The 21,914-nt window shown below is 57.0% G+C and overlaps 1 long non-coding RNA gene across 1 annotated transcript; it reads left to right on the forward strand.

Moving 5' to 3' along the window:
• The first annotated feature begins 12,372 nt into the window (after positions 1 to 12,372).
• Positions 12,373 to 20,744, forward strand: LOC112672890 (uncharacterized). Its single transcript, XR_004818804.2, has 3 exons — positions 12,373 to 13,714; positions 14,701 to 17,026; positions 19,058 to 20,744. It is a non-coding gene; the product is annotated as an uncharacterized LOC112672890 (long non-coding RNA).
• Positions 20,745 to 21,914: the final 1,170 nt, after the last annotated feature.

The raw sequence follows: 21,914 nt of genomic DNA on the forward strand, positions 1-21,914 counted from the left end.
CCCCGTGAATGGGGAGAGCAGCCCCCCGGGTCAGGCTTTGCGCGAACCCTCAATCTGGCACCGCTGTAATCTCCCGGGGCCTCTGAGGGGCCCAGAGAGCTCAAGGGGCCTGCCTGTGGTCACGCAGCTGGCACACGTGTCCGCGAACCTGCAGGAGTGGAAGCTCGGGGAGGGGGTTCCTACTCCTGCCCTCGTGGGCACGGCCCCGATTCCCCCATGGCGGGCCTGGGGGGCTTCTCCACGCTGCCAGGGTGCTGTCTGCCTCCAGATTCTGACTCGGGCGGACGGCCCCTTGGAGGGGGTGACCTGGTCCTGCCTTTCGGAGCTGGATTCCCTGTCTCCGCCTCTGCCCTGGGCGTCCCTCGTCCTCTGAGACCTGCCCCCTTGACTTACACTGGCCAGTGCTGCTGCAGCGGCCCAGGCCCCTGGGGACACCCGGCCCCCCCGGGGGACACCCACTTTGTTTGCTGCTGTCTGCATGGCCACCCCGGGAGGCCCCACTGAGCCCAGACTGTGGTGGGCAGAGCAGGGCCCTGGGCGGGGGGTTGGGGGAGAGGCCCCGGCTGCCGCCTGGGGTTGAGATGTCAGTTGGTGGACACTGGTGTCCTCTGCGGGGCCCTTTCCTGCCCGTCCTGCTTCACCCGCTATCGATTGCTGACCAGGCCCTTCCCTTCCATCTCCTCTTCGTGGCTAATGGCTCTGGCTGCCATTGATCCGCAGCGAGGGAGCATCCTGGTCGGGCACGTCCCACTGGCACCCAACGGCCGGCAGGGTCTGAGTCTTCACTGTGTCCCCCCTCCCCTGTCCCTGGCCGCTGCCCTGTCCCCTCCTTCAGGGCCCTGGGGAGGGAAGACAATACCCTGCCTTCCCTCTTCTCACCAGGGCCGGGAGACCTTCTCTCTAGCACTGACTCATCTAGCTGGGCGGAGGAATGTTCTGGTGAGAAGCCTCAGGGGAGAGAAGGACCATGGGGTTGCACCCCTCCAGTCCCCCCAGCTCCCTGTTAACATTGGGTGTCAGGCCCCCACCTCTGGAGCTTTGCTCTAACCCGACCTGGGCCGGAAGCCTGTCTCGGAGGGCCTGGCAGCAAGGAAGGCCCTTCCTGGGGATGCACCTTCACGGAGCCCTGGGGGGCAATGCTGGGGCTGGGGGGTCTGCGGGGCCCCTGCCCCCCCTCCTCCCCTGCTCTGGCCTCTCTCCTGCTTCCTGCCTGTGAAAGTCTGTCTCCCTGCCATGATGGAACAGGCCAAGGAGAATGTCACGGAAGGACCTGGTCCTGTCCAGGTGCCCAGCCAGCGGGCTGGGAGCCGGGGGTGGGGGGGCTGTCCCTGGGATTCCCTACCTTTCTGTCCAGAAGCTCAGTCCCCGAACGCCCCACTCCACCCAAGACTCCAGACCCCTGGCAGTGGGGAGGAGGCGGTGGGGGCCCCCAGATTCAGGGTTGCAGGTGCCTCCTGGCCCCGTGTTGCCACACACCCTTGGTGCCTTCCAGAACCTTCTCTGCGGGGTAGGGATGTGTTGGGGGCTCCCCCAGCTATGAAATATACTAACAGCAGTGTAGTCGGACCGCAGTGGCCAGCAGCTGGGACCCCCCTACCACCCTCACCTGGGACCCCCTGTCTCCGTCTTACTGGCACCCGGCACTGATTTTGTGTCCCCGTCCCCTGGAGGGCTCGGTAAACACAAATCATGGGTCCCTCGCCCGGAGTGTCTGACCCCGGGGCGCCCAGGTGAGGTCTGAGAAGCCACATTTCTATCTGGCCGACACTCCCAGGGGCCCCCCTTTGGGAACCACGTTAGCCGCCCTCACGGAAAGTTTCCTTTCTTAGTGGCCTGGGACATCCTGTTTTGCTTGCTTCAGCCTCTCCTGGAAGCCAAAGCCAGTGTCTCGGGGTCATTGGGTGGACGGAGCGGGTGTCTGGCCTCCCGACGAGGGAGGCTGAGGATCCGGGGGGCAGAGTCGCCAGCTCACTGCCAGCGGGGACCCCTCGGTGCCCTCTGCACATTCCGTAGCATGTGCTCCCCTCCCCTGGGCCAACCCCACACATCATTTCGAGCCATCACATTAACGGGTATAAAATATTTACTTAACTCAGCTTTTTGCAAATATTCCTTTGGTTCCTCTCCCTCTGCTGGGAACGTCAGCTCTGCAGCGACACAAGCTGAAAGGTTGGGTGTTTAATAATACAAGACCCGCCGGGAAGGCCAGGCAGCTCCACGCGTGTCCGGATCGCCCGCCCGTTAAACCCCGTCCCCCCCGTCCCCCCACCGGCAGATGGGCCACCGCAGGGGCCTGCAAAGCCGCCTCTGTAAATGGGGGTGGGGTGCGGGCAAGCCGGGGTGGCTGCTCAGGAGACCAAGTTACGTTTCCAAAGCCTGCCGTCCGCTCTTCTAGAAGAAGCCAGTGGTAGACCTTCGGGAAAACAAATGAGAAGTGTTTAAAAATGTATCACTGCTTTATCTTTTAATACCTTTTATTGAAATGTTTCCCTTTTTATAGGTTTTCTTTCTGACTGCCATTTTTTTCTCCCCCACTCTCTCCTGGAACCACGACGCCAGGTCCCCGAGGCTTTGCGGAAAATCCTAAAATAGAAAACGTACTCGGAGCGGCCCAGGGGCTGCCCTCTCTGGGTTAGTCATGAATCGCTGCAGCCCACCCCGTCCTTCCTGAGGTGCTGGCGGGCGCGAGGAAGCCACAGAGCATGGGGGCCTCCAGAGCTCAAGGTGTGACCTGAGTCAAAGGACTTGTCACCATCCCGGGCCCTGTCCCTAGAGCCCTGCTGGGGGGCAGGAGGTGGTGAAGAAGGCAAGCGTCTTCTCCGAGAGCTGGAGGTGTGGGTGTCCAGAGGGTGCTTGGCCCTTGGCCTCCTGACCATCCCACCTTCCACCTCCCCGAGCTCCAAGCCCGAGGATGCTCCCGGAAGGGCAGTCAGATTAGGGGCATGGGAGTGGGAGAGGAGGGTCTGTGGGGTGGCCTCTAGGTGCCAAGAGCCGCCCCTGCTGACAGCCAGCAAGAGACGACGGCCTACGACCACGAGGAAGCGAGTTGTGCCAGCGACCGGCAGGAGCACGGAAACGGCCCTCTCCCCAGGCGAGCCCTCTGATGAGACCACAGACCGGCCACCGGGGACGGCACCCCAACGCAGGGAAGCCAGTGCACCACACCCACTTCCACCTCACGGATTTCCACGTGGTAAGCGTGTGCCTTTGGAGCGAAATGAGTGGCCGTGGCCACATCTCTACCCAGGCTTCCCTGTCTTTGAATGAACAAAAAACAAGATCAGATGCTGCCGGCAGAGAAGTGACATGGACTCCTGGGGCCTGTTAAGTCTCCGTTTAAGACACACGAAGGATCAGTTTGTCTCCACCGACCTTCTGGCCCTAGGCCTGCTGCACACGGGAGGCAGGAAGCTCCTGGGACCATCAGTACTCGGTCAGTGGGTGCGATTGCCCATGGTCTCCCCGGGACTGGGTTCCTGATGACCGAGGACTCAAGCATTACTGGAGGACGGCTTTCTCCCTACGCGCTGGGGTCACACCTGGAGTCCAGACGAGGGAGAGAGGACACAGGCGGTGGGCGGGCGTTCGGAGCCAGGTGGACAGCCGGAGCCCAGCTCTTCCTCCTCCTCGGGGGCCCAGCCGGCTGCTGACAGCCTCGTCTCAGTGTTGGGGACAGCATGCGCGTACGGATGACCTTCCGGCCTAACCACTGCCACTTTTTGTCCAGCCCCTGGTGGAGCTGTGGTGGCCTTAAGCAGTGAACCTATTTCCAAGGGAGAAATGGGCTTTCCTCGGACTTGTTTTCAGGCGTCTGATACCCTGCTTATGCTGATGCTTGTCCCAGTCCCGCTGGGTCCGTCCAGTGGCCTTGGACTTGGGGAAGCAGGACTGGCCCTTGTCACCCCCACCCCCTACCCAGGGCCAGGCAGGTGCAGCCACATCCTGGTGGTGGAATGAAGGACACTAAGTCAGAGGCCACGCAAGCCCCTCTGCAGCCCAGTGGCTGGCTTGCACTGTTTTGAGATAAAAACGGTGAAAAGGGTGAAAATGTGCTCTCTTTTTTTTTTTTAAGATTATTTATTTATTCATGAGGGACAGAGAGAGAGAGAGAGAGGGAGAGAGAGAGAGAGAGAGAGGCAGACACAGGCAAAGGGAGAAGCAGGCTCCCTGCAGGGACCCCGACGTGGGAATCGATCCCGCAGTCCAGGATCATGCCCTGGGCTGAAGGCAGACGCTTTAACCGGCTGAGCCACCCAGGGATCCCAAAATGTGCTCTTTTGGCAGAAGGAAGAGGGAAGTCAGGTAGGCAAGGTAGCCCAGGAAAGAGACTAAGGGCCGGGATGGGGTTACGGGCAGGGAGACCACACACTGCCCCCCCTTTTTGCCCACCTAGCTCTTTCAGGGCCAAGTGGGTGCCCTCATCCCCACAGCCACTCTGGGCCTCTGTACCCACCCTGGTGGGTCCCCTCTGCCCTCGGGCTCTCCACTGCAGGTGCAACACCCCCCCACCCCCGATGTCTGCCGCATCTCCCACAGAGATTGTGAGGTCGCTGAGGGCCACCAGGCCCCATCCCCACAGCCGGCCTCCACCCGGGCTCAGGGAGTCGAACGAGGTGAACGTTTGTTCCGTGCTCTGGTGACAAGCCCTCCCCATGGAGAGCGCGTTTCCTTTATGTTGACTGCGGAGCTGGCGTCTGTGGCTCAGGCGGTGCCTGGCACACACCCCAGGAGGCCCCTCTCTCACCCCCCCTCACCCCCGGCAGCACCCCAGAGTGACGGCTGGGGCTGCGGGGCTGGAGCCCAGGCTGGTGGCGCTGCCGTGGCCTCTCCGTGATCGCAGGGCCCGTCCCGCGTGAGCAAGAACGTCTTATTTATTTTCTTGGCAGGGCACCTTCCCATCGCTGCTGGCTCTCAATTTCCAGCTAGCTCGGAGGAAGCCTCTGTGCCCGCTGGCTGGGAACCGGCGCCCCAGCCGGGGGCTGCGGGGAGGGGGCGCGTGTCCCGCACTGAGCTTCTTCCCTGGGTTGGCAGCCAAAGCCTGGAGGCTGCTAGCTCTTTCTTCACAATGAAATGCAGATTTCCCATTAAAAGGCAGATCTTTATTTCAAAAGGTTCAATAGGATGTGACTTAAAAAAGATTTCCAGCTGGTTAAATTTAGGGCAGGGCAGCAGGCCCGGTGCAGGAGCAGAGCCTCGGGCAGGGCTCGGCAGGTTTCCACTCCCAGGGCCCGCTGCCTCCGCCCGCCAGCCTCGTGGGGCTGCTTTTCTCTCCCCTGTGACTCAGACAAACAATGCAGATGGCCGTGCTGGCCAGAGTTGGGCTTACTTAAAATAAACTACATCGGTTGGGTGGTGGCCAACTCGAGATGGCTTGGTCCCGGCCGCCTGACACCCCCTCTGCGAGGTGGGCAGGAAGCGTCCCCTCCAGCGGCCCCGTGCCCGCCTGCAGCTGAGCTCTGACGCCTGACCCAGCTGTGTCTCTTACTCTATCCTAAGCTCCTGACCCTTCCCCCCCATCAGGCCTGGGGGTGGGGGGCAGGAGGAGCCCCTGGGAGTTAGAGAGCTCCTCTAGGACCCCTGACCGGCCAGGCGCGCTGGGGAGAGCAGCTGGCGGCTTGGACCGAGCTGTCTGACAGCAGGGAGCTGCATGACCGTCTCCAGTGCGCGCACCGGGCCTCGGGCCTCCGTGGGGCGTCGGGCTGGTCCAGCCCTCAGAGGCCAGCAGTGGGCGTGAGGCTGGCGGGGAGCTGGACGGGGAGAGGGGAGAGGGCCTCTCTGGGGGAGAGGAGCCGGCAGAGCGGGGGCGAATGGGCTGGGGGCGCTGCGTGCTCTGGTGTGTGTGCGCGGGTGGGGGGCTGTGGGAAGATTTGCATCTGAGGGGTCACTGGCCAGAGACCCCACAGTGAAGCTGGTGGGAGAGCGAAGCCGGCGGAAGTTTGGAGAACCCCGGTCCCCCTTCAGAGAGGCTGTCAGAGGGAAAGGGTGTGGCCTTGGGCCAGGGGTGCCTCCCCCCCCTCCTCCCTTTGCTCTCCCTCCTCTTTTCCCTCCCTCCCCCTTCTCCCCTTCCCCTCCTTTTTTGGTCCCTGAGAAGCAGTTCTCTGCGGGTGGCATTAGTGACCAGCCCCGGGGACCAGCAGGCCCAGGCCCAACGGTGCACCAGGAAGGGCAGGAGTCAGGGAGCCGCGCCTTCCCGACAGCCCCGCAGCCTCCCTCTGCTGCTCGCTTCCCTCCTCCGTCCCTGGACTGGAAACTCCAGCCGCGGCCCCAGGCCCTCCCGCCCCACGCCCGCCCTGGTCCCTCTCCTTTCAGTCTCCACACCGGACATAAAAGCAGACGGATGGGCAGAGCGTGATATTAGTGCCAGAACCTAATTTCACAGCATTTTCGTGCAATACTCCATAAAACCGAACAAATGTGCTGCAGTGCAAATCCATCGCCAAGGCAGTGGAGCGTTCTAGATCCCAGGGCGGGTGCTGAAGAACGGGGCCCTGCGGGCTCTGGGCGTGTCGTGGAGGGCTCGGCCAGGATCACAGCAGGCAGGATCTCGTTTCCTGGGGAGGGAGGTCGTCCCTCCAGGTGGGATGGGCAGCCCCACCCCAGGACCAGCCTCCAAGGCCCCTCCCCCCCACCGCAAAGCACCTGTCCGGGTCTGTCCAGATGGATGGAGGAGAGGGAAGTCTGGCCCCATGGCGTTCTTCTCCTGGGCTAGAGGTGAGCTGCCCTGTGCTTGCGTGCACGTGGATGCTGAGTGGGGTTCTGGGGTGTCCGTCTCGGGGCAGGTGGAGAGGGGCTCGGCCAAAGGGGGGACGGCATCATTGCATGCCCCTCCCCCACAAGCAAAACTTTGCAGGGAGACAAGGCATGGTCCCTGAAGACCTGGGGTTCCTGCTCCCTCCCCGATGCACCCAAGCAGGGAGCCCCACCCCAAGGCTGGCAGGTGGAAGGAGGAAGGTAGGGCCAGGCCAGGTCCTCCAGGGCGAAGTTGGCTGGTGACCGGATGGACATGTCCCACTAGCGGCCAGGCCAGCACCCCCATCCAGCCCAGGGAGCTCCAGGCAGGAGGGCAGACACGCTTTGCCCACCATATGCTCTGATCGGGTGCCAGCCTCAGAGATGGGTCCCCTCTGTGGGACTGGGGGACACCCCCATTGGTGGGTTGGGGTGCCTCCCCGGCTCGGAGATCATGGTGGCGGCTCCTCCCTGCCCCTGCTCTCCTTCCCTTCACTCCCTGTCCCATCATGTTAGCTTCTTGCCTTGCCTTTCTGTTCCTTGCTTGCGTTATGAAATATGCATGGACGTCGAGGTGTAAATAATAAATGAGCACGAAGTGCCAGTGGGCCCACCGCTGGCCCCGAGCACAGGCGGGTGTCCTGGCCGCCAGCCCCACCGCCTCTCCCGGTTTTATTCCCTGTCCCCAAAAGGGGAACTCTGTCCTGTGTTTCGAATGGTTCATTCGCTTGCTCTTCTTTATGGTTGTGACTACTGCGTGTCTCCTCCAAACAGCGGGATGATTTACTTGCGTATTTCTAACTCTAGTCGCATAGACTCACACTGTATTTTCTTCTGCACCTTTTTTTTCTTGTTTTAACTCTACGTTTTTTTTCCTGAGCTTCTTGCCTGCAGACTGTGGTTCATTTCTTTTTTTTTTTTTTTTTTTTTTTTTTTCTGTGGTTCATTTCTTTTTAGTGCCGGGTAAAATTCCAGTGTGGGAACGCACCATGAACCCCCGTCCTCCAGTTGTAGGATGTCAGGCTGCTGTAAACATTGGGCTCTGGCCAGCTGACCTCTGAGGCACTGGCCAGAAGCCCCAGACTTGGAGGCCATTGCTAGTTCTCTGCTTTTCTGCTGCTCCAGAAACAAGCCCCCCCCCCCTTCCCAGCACAGCTCCTCTTAGCAGCCAAGGAGCCCAGGAGAGCCTGCTTCCCCAGCCTTCAGGGGTTCCCACTGTTTCCTCTCAGGAGCAGCTAGCCGGGGGCATCAACAAGAGTCACCCTGATGGAATGGTCCTCCAGGAACTGATCCTTTCTTCTTGCCGGGGAAGTTTGTGTGCAGGTGGGGGTGAGTCTCTGGTCTGTCTGCTACTGTTATGGCCCTGATTTCTGCCCCTCTCCCCAAGGCCAGGCACAGGAGAGCTACACTGAAGGACTTGATGGCTTTGCTTGTTCACAGAAGGCAACCAACTCACCCTGACTTGCCTGGAACTTTCCTAAGTTTTCTGCATCTCAGAAAACCTTTCTGGGGGTGCTGGGTCAGCTAGGATGGTTGGTTATGCTGTGTTCACATCATAGTGCAGTAGAGGCAATGCCCCATCCATCCATCCATCCATCCATCCATCCATCCATCCAATTATCTATCCATCTACCTACTTACCCATCCATCTACTTATCAATCCATCCACTCAATTATCTATTCATCTACCCACTTATCCATCCATCCATCCATCCATCCATCCATCCATCCATCCATCCATCCACCCACCCATCCACCCATCCACTTATCTGTTCTTCCAGCCAGCCAGCCACTTATCCATTCATCCATCCATCCATCCATCCATCCATTCATCCATCCATCCACTTATCTATGCATGTATGCATCCATCCATCCATCCATCCATCCATCCATCCATCCATCCATCCATCCAACAAATGTTTCTTTGGGGACCGCAATGTGTTAACAAGACCTTCAAGTATTTTATCAATTTGCTTTAACACTTACAGGTTGGCTGCCCTTCCCTGGCCCCAGCTCCCAGAGCCCCACCACCCATAGCCATGGTGAGTCTGACACTTCTGGGGCTCACAACTATATGGAGCCAGTGATTGGGTCACTCATGCAGGGAGATGTGAAGCTACATTTTTACCAGAAGAAGAGCTATGTGTCCATCCCAGTCCTGGGTGCTAATTGGGACTTTTTAGTTTTGTTAGTTTGCCCCTTTTGGAGAGTGTGGGTTGCTGCCATGTTAGAAAAGCTGCATAGGGATGGTCGGCAACCATGCCAGGGCAGGAGTCTGCAGAAAGGGAGCATCTGGTCAGGGCCACATTTGGCTGCCAGAAGAAGACCTTGGTTCCTCGTCCCTGACCTGGGGGTGGGGCCAGCATGTCAAAGCCTCCCTAGCAGGCAGGGGAGGCTCATTCCCTTGAGGAGCCCTGTGTCCATGAACCTGGCCCTTCTGTGCATGACAGGGGGAAAGCCTTATGGCTGGGGCACTGCCTTTGATTCAAAGGCACAACTTCACTTATTCATTTATTTGTAAGTAATTTATTGAGCATGTCTTGTGTGCCAGGAACCACGCCAAGGGTTGTGCAGGGCAAACGGAACCTTGGGAAGTGACCTAAATGCAAGGTGTTTGTAATCTAGATGAGACCACAGGACACGCGTCACTGCACACTGACTGAGCAGGGACCAGAGGAGGCTGTCATGAAGCGGGAGGTTCAGAGGTGGGAAAGGAGTGCTGGCTGGTCAGGAGAGCCAGGGAATCTTCGTGGGATGCAGGACTTAGGCAAGGGAGATAGTTTGGGTTTGCTGTTTAGCAAATATTCATACACTGTCTCCCACCATGGGCAGAGAAAGAACAGTATTTTCCTTTCCCCATTGCCAGGGTAGATCAAGTGGCTTGTGTTGTTCAATGGGATGACAGTGGACAAGGCATGAGCAGAGCACATGCTTGGATTCTGTGCTCCGGTGATATGGCATGAACAGGACCACACCAGCCTGGGCTTTGGATAAATACACGGGGAGCAGACCTGGGCCCATTCCACAGCCTAGAGTCAAGTTCAAGTGATACACAGCCTGAGATAGGGCTGCCCTGCTGAGCCCATCTTTCACCAGCAGGAAGGAGATCTGAGGTCAGAGTGAGGGCAAATTCTTTTATAAGCCACTGACTTTGGGGGTAGTTTGTTAGGCAGCATTATGTGGGTAGAAGCTGACTGATGTACTGGGTCTAGAAGATGGTAGGTTTTTGAGAAGCTGGGGTGAGGGGTGAGGGATGGGCAGGGGAGGGCTATGCAGGGGTGCAGAAGTAAGAAGACAGAAGTCTGAGCATGTGAGGTTAGGAGGGAGGCTGGAGAGGGTTTGAAGAGGTGGGAGGGGAAGTTGGAAAAGCACATTGGAAGCAGGCTGTACAAACCGGTAGTGGTCTCAGAGAAGAGCCCCTACCCCAGGGCACAGTCCTTCTTCCCCTTATCGTGACCTCTGGATCCAAGCTTGCTCCTGAATTGCCATAGTACTTGGGAAAAAGGTGTTTTCTCCGGACGACTACAGGTGCCTGCTGCTCCCCACCAGAACCCCTGGATGTGTCAGTGAGGGGCTCGATCTCCAGAGGGATATTCTGAGCAGATCCAGGCTCCCAGCTTTAACTTGGTTCTGGTGTCTTGGCCCTCAGCTGCCTCCAGGGGCCCCATCCAAATGGTCCCATAGGACCCTCCTTCTCAGATGCCCCAGCCAAAGAGTGCCAGGTCCAGGTGCCAGGATCAACGAGTTGCCTAGAGGGAAGCAGGATGACCTTGGAAGCCCGGATGCGTAGCTTGGAACCCACCATGGTCTGGAGAAGAGCCATGGATGCAGCTGGCATGTGGCCCCGGCAAGTGATGGGGCTCGGAGGGCTGGTGGAGGGCGGGGGGCCGTGGAGGAGGAGAGGGCAGGGGGCCCAGGAGGACGAGAGGAGGCAGCTTCTTTTAACACCAGTTCTCCAAGGCCCGTGATCCAACCTGAGCACCGTTACTCCAACAAAAGCCACAGCCAACACAGTAAAAAGTTTCCAAATATAAACAGCGCACATCCCCATCAACATGTTAATTAGGGCTCATTAGCTGTGAACAAGCTCCGTGCAGCCGGAGGAGGCAGCCTCGGGTGGAGGTGTCTCCCGGAACCTTCTGTCCGCCCCTGGCGACTCGAGCCTGCGCCCATCTGCCGGGACCCGGGCTCAGCCTTCTGCCGCGGCCTGCACCCCCTCCTGTTGGGCCTTTTGTGCTGGCGGCGTGGTTCTGGCGGCCTGGGGTCTGCTGAGGAGGGGGTTGCCTAACGCAGGAGGAGCCGCTGACAATCCGGAGGATGGCTTGCCCAGAGCGGCAGTAATGAATTGGAAGGGCTGCAAGCTGCTCACGGCCGCCAATCCCGGGTCACAGCGGGGCCCGTACCCCAAGCCCCTTGCGGAGCTCATGTCACCGGACCAGGGCAAAATCTGCGTGGAGCGGGAGAGAGGGTGTAATTCCTTCCTGGCCTGCCCATTTAAGTAGTAGCTGTAAGATGAACTCTTCTCAGAGCAAAATGAAACAAGAAATCAGTGCAGCCTGGGTCTGCTGCCTTTTAGTTATCGTTGTCCTGATTTGCACCACTAAACTTGCGATGATCAGAGGTGACTTCCAGAAGGTTTTGGGCAGCCTGGAAGGGGCCGATAGTTGCCATCCCTGGGTGGGCCCACCAGGAGGGGCGACCAGAGGGTCCAGGCAGAGCTGGGTTGTGTCAGTCTCAGGACAAGGTTAGAAGTTTTTCACACTATGGTCTTCAAGCCCACAGAGTGGGAGGTTGGGGAGGAGGAGGGAGAGGGGACCGGCCAGAAGGGTCCCTGCTGGAGCTGGTGCTGCAGATGCCCAGATCTGCTTCCTCTGTGGAGAACACACCCACCTCCCAGCCGCCCAGCGACCCGCCTTTGACAGGCAGTGCAAAGGGCTGGCCCCAGGCTGAGGTCCCCTCCCGCCTCTCCCCTGCCCCAGGTGTTCCCTCCCCTCTACCTTTTCTGGGAGCCCTCATGGGAGTCACCCACCAGGAACCCCCAGGTGGGTGCACCGTCTAGGGCCCCCGCTGAAGACACCTGCAGGTACCTATACCAGACATTGTACAGTCGTGAAACTTTCCAAGCTACACGCAGGTCTCAGCCCCCAGCAGGTAATGGGCGGGTCATTTCTAAGGGGAAGGTTAATAGCTGCAGTGGCTATTCCTGCAGGTTCCAGCTCACGCCGGGGGTCATACTCTCCACCCCCTTTCATGTCTCACCTGCCGGCCACCTGCCCTGTGGACCTCGCCCTCCTCAGGGACAGCTTACAGGCTCCTACAGTCCTGGTGTGGAGGCAAATCCCTGTAAAAAATCCCCCTGCAAGAGTGTATGTACAGTGTGTATGCAGGCATATGCATGTGTGTGTTGGAGCATGTAGATGTGTACACACACGTATACCTGCGCGCACACACGTGTGCACACATTTGCACGTTATATACATTTGCACATATATATTGTGAACTGTGTGCATATCTATATGTGCATGCATATGTATATGTACGTGTATTTCTGTTTGTGTACCCACATGCATGTGCATATATGTCTGTGAATGTGCACACCTGTGTGCGTGTGCATATGTGTTTGTATATGTACCAGACATGACTGTCCATCCATGTGCATATGCATGTCTTTGTTGTGTGTGTGCATGTGCGCGTGTGTATATTGGTTTATGCATGTCTACATCTGTGTGTGCGTGTGTATATGTATGTGTGCATCCATGAGGGTGTGTACCCCTCTGTGTGTGTGTGCACAACTCTGTGTCCATGTCCACATGTGTGTGCAGGTGCGCAGCCAGCCTCCCGGGGCTCCGCCGATGCCTGGTGGGTGTGCCCTCCCACCTTCGGGTGTCAGCTCCGCTGTCCCCTGCTCACTCCTCCCGACCGCTCGCAGATGCTGACGCGTCTCCACCCTCGGCTGTCACCTCCTACCACAGCATCCTGTTTTCCCTTCACAGCGCTCAGAGGCACCTGCGGTGACATTACGGCTTCTATTGCCGACGTGCCCTGTGTCTCCCCAGGGGCTGGGGGTGTTCACGGCGGGAAGCCCAGCGACCGAGCAAGGCCTGGCTCTCCCGAGGTTCCGGGCTGTGCATGGGCTTCCTCCCTGGCCGCAGGGGGAATCTGCACCCCATCTCTGACCTGTGGGGCTGGTGACCAGGGCTGGGCCTCTTCCCCACCCAGAGGACGCACCGTGGCCTGTCAGCGTCCTCGGAACCGGCTCCCTGGATGCCACCAAGACAGAAGCCATTTCCAGGCACCCAATGTGGCCGGCCCAGCTGTCTCAGCAGGAAGTGTTCTCAGGAGTGTCCTTTTTGTTCCTGGGGGGTGGGGGCGGGGGCGAGGGCTCCGGGGCTGGGCGGGAGAAGGCAGCCTGCGGGCATGGGCTGGCCCTTGGTCCCCCATGTCCCCCGGGGAGGCCCCACCTGCTCCACGCAGGCCCGCTGGCCCTCCCGATGGGCTGAGAAGGCAGTGAACGTGCGGGGAGCAGCTGGGTCCTGCAGCACAGAGCCGGAGAGGGCCACCTTCCTTCCCCCCTTCCCGCCAGGAGGACCTCCGGGAGCCGACTGCCCCAGCTCCTGGGATAAATGAGCAGCCCGAGGGGCTGGCCTCCAAGCCACCGCTCTTCTGCAGGGCAAGGGGCACAGGCGTGCCCATGGGAGAGTCCTTTGCAGAAGAACATGAACGCCCCAGACAGGGCCTTAGCCCTCTGGCTGCTGACAAATTTCAGTGGGTGCGGCAAGATAACGAGGTGCATATGCGCCTGTGTCCAGGGCTCCAGGGGCTGAAGAGGCGCCTGGGGGCTAGAGCATCTGTGTGTCTCTGGCAGCGGGGCCTGGGGGCCAGGCAGCGGACGCCTCCCCCGCCCACCTGGTCCTCATCACCAGGACTGGGGATCTGGAGCCTCCCGAGCATTTCAACTTGCAGAGCTGGCTGGACACATTGCATGGTGAGTGGCCAGCTGTGGTGAGTCTCAACTGTGACCTGGGTCCCCGAAGGAGGCCGCTTCCCTGTGAGACTGCATTGAATCACGCAGCGGCTGAGACAGGCCTTTACTCCGCCCCCCCCCCCCCCACGAAGAGATGAAAATCCCTAAATGCCTTCTGGCCAAGGGGACAGCTGCCTCTTTATCCTTAAAATGCAAGTCAGCAGGCAGTGCCTGCCCGCGGCCCCTTTGGGTTGGAGGAAGGCCACTGGCCCCTGTGACCTAACCCTGTCGATTCCCCCAGTCTGCGTCTGATGGGATGTGTGTGCGGCAGTCCTGCGAGGGAGGCAGGGGCGGGGGGGCCACGTGCCTGAACATACAGGGAGAGCCTACCGTCCAGCCAGAGCTGCACCCCAAAGGCAGGATGGTCATGAGCAATGGTCAGCCAAGCGTGGATCACGGGACCCCCATCGGCTTCAGGTGGATGCGAAAAATAATTCACGCAAGCTCAGTTCGACCCCAGCTCACCCCGTGTCCAGTGTCCCCAGCAGTTGCCTGCCGGAGGGCTCTTTGCAGTCTGGCTTCATCTTCAGAACCACTCCTGCCCTGGAGACGCTCAGCCTTGTTACCCCCCCCCACTCGGCTCAGTCTGTAGTCTCAGTGCCTTGAACCCAGACCCGTGCAGCCGACTGATGATTGTTGAATGACTGAGTGAATTCCTGGTGGGCTGTGCTATCCCCTCTCACCGTCACTATTTGGGCTTCGCCCTCCCTGTCCCTTGGCTCAGGACTTCTGTGTGAGGCACGGGCCTGGATGTTTCCACTCTCGGAAATCCTCCTACACATCCTTCAGAACCCCACTCAAATGTCTGCTCCGCCAGGAAGGCTTCCGTTGCCCCTGGCGAGAAGTGGTCCTTCCCTCCCTGAGCTCGGGCTAGGCGCTGAGTGATCTCGGAGGTGTCTCTTCCCGGACTGATGGCGCTGCTTTTTTGTTCTCATTAAATATTGCAGATGTGGCAGACTGACCTTGGCCTCATCTCGGGTCTTTTTGAGAGGAAGCTGGATTTCGAACGTCCCCGCATCTCGATGCCTCGCCTGGAAGTGCTGCTGCTGTGCCAACACTTTGAAGCTGAGTCTTAGATCCAACCTTGTTTCCTTTGGGCGTCCGGTGTCGGGCCTGTGCCTGCTGCCAACCCCTTCACCGTGGGGTGCTTTCCATCTCATCTGGACCTGGGTGCCGAGTAGGACCGCCGGGTACACCTGTTCCTGTGCTCCCAGCCGCCTAGCCAGGCTCCCCGGTGCTGCTAAGGGGGTATATTTGGGGCGGGAACCTGCTCAGGTCCCTCTCCTGTTCACACCCAGCACAGCCTGCGCTTCTACCCGCTGGTCTATGGGGTCAGGTTCTCCTGTGCCCCCTAGTCCTGGCCCCTTGTGTGCTTCCTGGCGCCCCTGCATCGTTGCACACCTGTGCCCTCTGCCCGGCGTGCCCGCTCCATTTGACTGTGCCCTGCCTGCCTTTAAGGCTGGAATGAGGAGTCACTCAGGAGTCACGAGCCTCCGGTTGGGTTGCATGTCTGGGCCTCGCCTCACCCCCGGGCCCGCTGGCCCCTCTTCAGCCCATCAGGTAAAGGTCGCCAGTCCGCGATGCGGCCCTGCGCGTTGTCTCTCTCTGTACTGCCAGCTCCCGGCCCGACCTTTGCGGGGCCCACCCTGGAGGCCGAGCAGGCCCACCCTGCAGCAGCCCAGCACGGGCTAGATCGCCGGCTGGCCTCGTCCATTATGAGCAGACATGACCACGGCGCATGCGTGAGGGTGCTCTCCTCTCTCCGACAGCTCTCCCGCCCCCTCACTCAGTGAGGCCCCCAGAGCACGGCCTTGACTGGGTGGGGAGATGCACCGGTCAGTCCTGCTGGCCGCCAGGCTCACCGCTCACCTCACACACCGCATGCTTATTTTTGCTCGCACGATGTCCAGTGTTGACACCTTCCCCAAGAGGGACTCCTCTGGCTGTGGAGGCCACGTAGGGACGATCCATCGGGGATGTGGCTGCCTTGGTCCGGAAGTGACAGCATGGTCTTCCGATCATCTTCCTTTGGCCAGAACCAGACATCCGGCCCCACCGGCATGCTGTGGGGGTGCGGTGGGAAGGGCAGGCCCCACTGGACACCCGGCTCTGGGACCAGCTCGCTCTCTCTACCATAGGACTTTGGGCTTGGGCACAGTGCATGACAGCTCAGTGCCCCAGATTTCCTGACTTTTAAAGTGAGCACAATAAAGCTCTTGTGGGGATTAACGTCAGACCATCAGGAAAGTGGCTCCTGTGAGGCTGGGTACCAACTACCTATGTTACCGTTGGTGGCCACTCAGAGTTCCACGATGACAGAAGCACCTGGAGGAGGCGTCAGTGACAGTTCAGGACACTGTCCTGCACTGCCGGACCCCCCCGGCCCTCCTCCTAGAGAGAGCTCCCTTTCACTCCTGCTTCTGGAACCTGGGGTTGAAAGCTACAGAATTCACGAATGCCATGCCTCAAACACGGCACTCCCCCAAGGCCCCACATGTGGCTTCTGCATGACTTTTTTTGGTGTAAGGGCTGTCAAAGAGTGACCAAAGCCTACCAGAACCAGAAGGAGTGGCGTCCAATTTACAGTTGAGCAAAGAGAGGCCCAGGGCCGCCTGGGTGGCTCAGATGGTTGAGCATCTGCCTTTGGCTCAGGTCATGATCCCCCGGTCCTGGAACCTGGAACCGACTCTGTAGTGGGCTCCCTCTGGGCTCTGCTCCGGGCCCCCTTCCCAGGGAAGAGGCCTCCTACCACCAGCTTGAGGCAAGTGTCGGTGGAATGAAAATGTCTGTGCAGAACGTGTCCCTTGCACTTGTGTGGCAAAAGCTATCGGGAAATAACGAGAAAATTCGATAAAAGGAGATGTAAGAAGGCGGATGGTGTCTTGGGAGTCTTGGGTGTATTTGTTGATTAAAGAGAGTAAAGCAGAGAGAGACCTGGAGGCTTGCAGAGCCCCATCTCACCTGATCTTTTACCTGAAGACACGAGTGACTAAATGTGTGCACCAGGTGGAGAAGTGTGAATGTTCCCCACAGCAGCCTAAAGGTGGAGGAACCCAGGCGTCCATCAATGGATGCAGACATGAAGGGGAAAGTCCACACAATGGAATATTACTCAGCCTTGAAAAGGAAGGGAATTCTCACACCTGCTACAACGTGGATGGGCCTTAAAATTATCACGTGGAGTGAAATAATCCAATCGCACAAGGACAAATATTTAAGATTCACTTATACATGATCCCCAGAGTCAAGTCGAAAAACTCACAGAGACAGAAAGTACGAGGTGGGGTGGGGGTGGGTGCTGGGGCTGGGGGAGGTGGTGGTGGGGAAAGACAGAGGGGGTCTCACTTTGGAAAGACAGGAATGTGGGTGGATGGCGGTGGCAGCTGCACAATGTGGGTGTACTTGGTGCCACTGAACTGTGCCCTCATACGTGGTTAAATCCTAAATTATGTATTATGTGTATTTTATTACAATTTTTTAAAAAAGCAGCATGAGTTCTTCTCTTCTCTTCTTCTATTTTATTTTATTTTATTTTATTTTATTTATTTTATTTTATTATTTTTATTATTTATTCATGAGAGACCCAGAGAGAAAGGCAGAGACACAGGCAGGGAAGAAGCAGGCTCCCTGTGGGGAGCCCGATGTGGGACTCGATCCTGGAACTCCAGGATCATGACCTGAGCTGAAGGCAGACGCTCAACTGCCGAGCCACCCGGGTGTCCCTCTATTGGTTTCCAAGTCTTTCTCAGGCTTTCTCTGGCCCTGTCTGAGAGACACAGGTCAATGCTGAGATTCTTCAAGGCTGGCGAGTCTTGTTCGTCAGGACCTGCCTCCTCGGTAATGGGCATCTTTCCCTGACCCCCAAGGCTTTCTGAATTTCACCCTGTGCAGGTTTCATGCATTTCTTCTCTCCTGAGCTTTGTGTTCAGCACAGGGCTTTACAGGAGTTTTGTATTGTTGGGCATAAACCCAAACTTACAAAAAGTACACCAGGGATGATTAACCAAATCATCACACCATGTCTCCTCCTATGAAGATTTACCGCACAGTCAACTTCTTACGGGGCAACTTCAAATGCCGTTCAGGCTGGGCTGGATCCACATGCAGCAACCCAACCTCTCTTTTTGGTTGAGGGCCGAGGGTCGGGGAATGAGGGAAGGGTGACACGGGGCATCAGGTGCTTGCAAAATCTGCTCTGGGGGAAAGGCCCTGCTACACTCACATCTCAGAAGTCCTTGGCAAGGTCTGGGCCCCCACAAAGGACATGGGAGGGGGACAGGCTCAGCCCAGGATGACTTCATTGTGGAGACAGAAACTAATTCCTCTCTAAGTGAGGAAAGGCTCTTTAGCTGCATTAAGAGGCTGAAATCTGATGAAAAGGGGAATAGATTCAATCTTCCTTGCACCAGTCGCCTGGGACTTCATCAGACTCAACCGATTAGAAAAATTCACATTGAAAGCATCGTTTATAATAGACCAAAATCATAGAAAACATTTGGCCTGGAGGGAGGGAGGATAGAGCATTTCCACCTAAGCCATAATCTTTCATTATCTGCCCCCCTCCTCCTTGATGGGGTCTGACAGCCCTGTCTCCTCCCCAGGACTAATCATTAGACTAATTAGTGGCTAATCAATGTTTAATTAAAACCTAGCCATTAATTACAGGAAGTGCCATGGCAACTCAAGAATAAACTGGTTGCAGGAGGGATCAGATTTCCGTAAGCGTGGCTGGTGACCCAGGCAGGAAACTCTCCTTCTTTGTCGGTGTTTCTTTTCACTTTGGCTTTGGTGGATCTGGGAGGTCTGGAGAGGAGAGAAGAGAAGGAGTTGGGAGCAGGATGGGTTGATCTGGGCATTCCCCACCCACTCCGTGCTTCTGGCATCGCTCTTCCCACGTCTCAAATTTAATCTATTTTTCTCTGCAAATCCCTTATTGGGCATCTACTTACTTGCATTTAGACCTGCACTCAAGCCTGTTACCCTAAACTGCAAGGTCCTCGATCATTGGTTCTCAACCCTGGCTGCATGTTAGAGTTATCATGGGAGGTTAAAAAATTTGAACAGATGGCTAGACAAACAGGGGTGGCTGGGTGGCTCAGTCGGTTAAGGGTCCAACTCTTGATTTCAGCTCAGGTCATGATCTCAGGGTGGTGGATTGAGACCCACATTAGCACAGAGTCTGCTTGGGATTCTGTCTGCCCCTCCCCCTGCTCAAGCACTCTCTCTGTCTCTCTCTAAAATAAATAAGTAAGTAAGTAAGTAAATAAATAAATAAAATCTCTCTCTCTTTTTTTTTTTTTAAAGGTTAGACTAACAGACCAATGAACAGAATGGAGAACCCAGAAACAGACTCAGCATATATGGGCAAACAACATATGATATGAGACAAAAGTGGCCCAGTCAAAGAGGTGGTATGATGATCTTTGCCATCAATGGTGCTGGGTCCATTTGGATAACCATCTGAATAAAAACAGGAAAATCTTGACCCCTACCTCACACCGTGCATGGAAATCAATTCTACTTTCTAGAAGATAATTTAGAAGAATATCTGGAATATTTTCATGATACGGAAAGTACTAACCATAAAGGAGAAGATGGACACATGGGGTTATAGTAAAACCAAGGGCTCCTGTTCATCGAAAGTTGCCATTAAGAGCGTGCAGACCGGACGTAAGAACAAAGCAGGAGGCATTTGCGGTCGGTGTGACTGACAAAGGGGTCAAGGGAAAACGAGTAAGAGACTTGAACAAGTACTTCACAAAGTGCCTCAGTCATCGTCAGAGAAATGTAGACGGAGACACTGCTCTAACCCCATAGGATAACTGGCATGAGTAGATTGGTGATTCCACGGGCTGGTGAAGATGCGGGACCATGGGGACGCTCCTACATGGCTGGTAGGCGTGTAAACCGGAACAACCACTTTGGAAAACTGTTTAGCAGAATCTATGGAAGCCGAGCGTATGCCTGCCCCGGGGCCCCACTGCCCTGCTCCTGGACAGCCAACCCGTGGACGTACACGGAGAAGACGTGTGCTCTAGAGGGGGTCCGGCACCATCGTTTTAATAGCTCTACATGGGACGCTCCAGGCTGAGTGGTCATTTCTCCACCTGTAATAGTGCCATGGCGCAGACTTGTCTGAAGGACCAAGCAGTCCTATAAGCAGTCATGGCTTATAAAGCACCAGCATGTTGTGTGGCGGAGGGGCGGCGTGTAACACTCCCCGGGGCTGCAGAGGGACAGGGAGCAGACAGGGACTCAAGGGCTCAAGTCAAGAACGGTCGGCCAGCGTGTGCATCCAGTGGTGGAAGGGGCTGCGCTCTCAGATGGGAGTGGGGTGGAGGTAGGCCCATCACTGGGTGGGCTCGGGGAGAGGAGCCAGGGCACTCTGCACCTGTCCAGGGGCAGTGGAGGGGGGACAGAAAGCACCTCCTGGGGCAGAGTGACACGATACTCCCTGTTCAGGAAGGCAAGCTGGCCTTGGACACACCTGGAAATCACAGCAGGGTGGCCTGTGCACCCTTGGGCCCTCTGTCTGTCCCCTCCTTGACATTCTGTGGCCTGTGCCCCCCGAAGCTCCACCACCCTCTGCCTGTCGCCTGGTCCAGCCTCACCTGTCTGCAGACTCACCCTGGTTACCCTGCTGACCTTCACCTTTCCTCCGATCGATATCCACATTTTTACAGATGACTCCTGGAGATTGGAGAGCCCTGACACGAGGAAAGACCAAGTGGTGATGAGGGGCACACTGGGGTTTTGCCCATGGCTGTTGAACACAATGCCAGATGGGCCTGCAAGGGGCAGGAGGCAGGACTGGGCCTCTCCAGGTGAAAACATTAGGAAGAGTGGGCCACGGAGAGCGCCAGTCCAGGGCACTGCAGTCCTTTTGTGCCAAGGAGCCCTTTGTCATCTGGTGAAGACAACGGACACTTTCTTGGCAAAATAGTCTTAAATCCATAGAAGACATATCCTAGGGTTATAGTATTAAAATATAATGATCAAAGCATTGTTGTATATGCTTTTTTGTTGAGAAGTTCTTATAAAGGAACCATTTTATTTTACTTTTTTTTTTTTAAAGATTTTATTTATTTATTCATGAGAGACAGAGAGAGAGAGAGAGAGAGAGAGAGAGGCAGAGACACAGGCAGAGGGAGAAGCAGGTTCCATGTAGGGAGCCTGATGTGGGACTTGATCTCCAGGATCACACCCTGGGCTGAAGGCGGCGCTAAACTACTGAGCCACCCGGGCTGCCCCTTATTTTACTTTTTAAAAGATTTTATTTATTTATGAGAGAGAGAGATTGGGAGGGAAGGAGGGAGGGAGGCATGCGTGAGCAGGGGGAGGGGCAGAGGGAGAAGCAGGCTCCTCACTGAGCAGGAAGCCCTACACGGGGCTTGATCCCAGGACCCTGAACCACCCAGGTGCCCCTAAAAGGAACCATTTTAAAGTGTACAGCTCAGGGGCATTCAGCACCTTCACATCTTCACCTTGGCGCCTCCACCTGAGCCCATTGAGCCGATATCTGCCGTTCCCCTTCTCCAGGTAGTCACCAACCTTTCTCCATGGACGTGCTGCCTATTCTGAATATTGTATAGAAATGTGGTCTTTCGTGACTGGGTTCTTTCACCTGGAATAATGATTTTGAGGTTCATCCATGGGGTGGCAGGTGCCAGAACTTCATTTTTATGTCTGAATGACATCCCAGTGCATGGATAGACCATACTTTGTTCATCTGTTCATTGACTGATTGATAGGTATTTGGGTTGTTTCCACTTTTTGGCTTTTATTTTGTTTTTGTATGTGTTCCTTTTTGAATGCATTACCTAACAGGATGTAGTGGCGGGCCTAAGGAGCACCTAAATCTAGAAAGCATGACCAGAGCAGGTGATATTTGCGATGTATGCAGCACCTGGCCCGTGCCACGGACAAGCCTGTGAATCTGCAGTGGAGACGGCTGGGCTGGGGCCTTCGTCTGGGATCGAGAACTTGTCGGATGGGCACGTGGCAAGGAAGAGACTGCTTTCCCCTCCAAACTCCCAGGCCCTGGGAATTCTCCCCAGACGTGGAACCCCTGGTGTTGCCCACGCACCAACTCTTGTGAGGAGGGATAGGGAGCCACGACGAGGGGTTACCCCTTTGCCCTGCATAGCTGGGGGTGGGGACC

This window comes from Canis lupus, chromosome 9, assembly GCF_003254725.2.
Source record: "Canis lupus dingo isolate Sandy chromosome 9, ASM325472v2, whole genome shotgun sequence".
Lineage (NCBI taxonomy): Eukaryota > Metazoa > Chordata > Mammalia > Carnivora > Canidae > Canis > Canis lupus.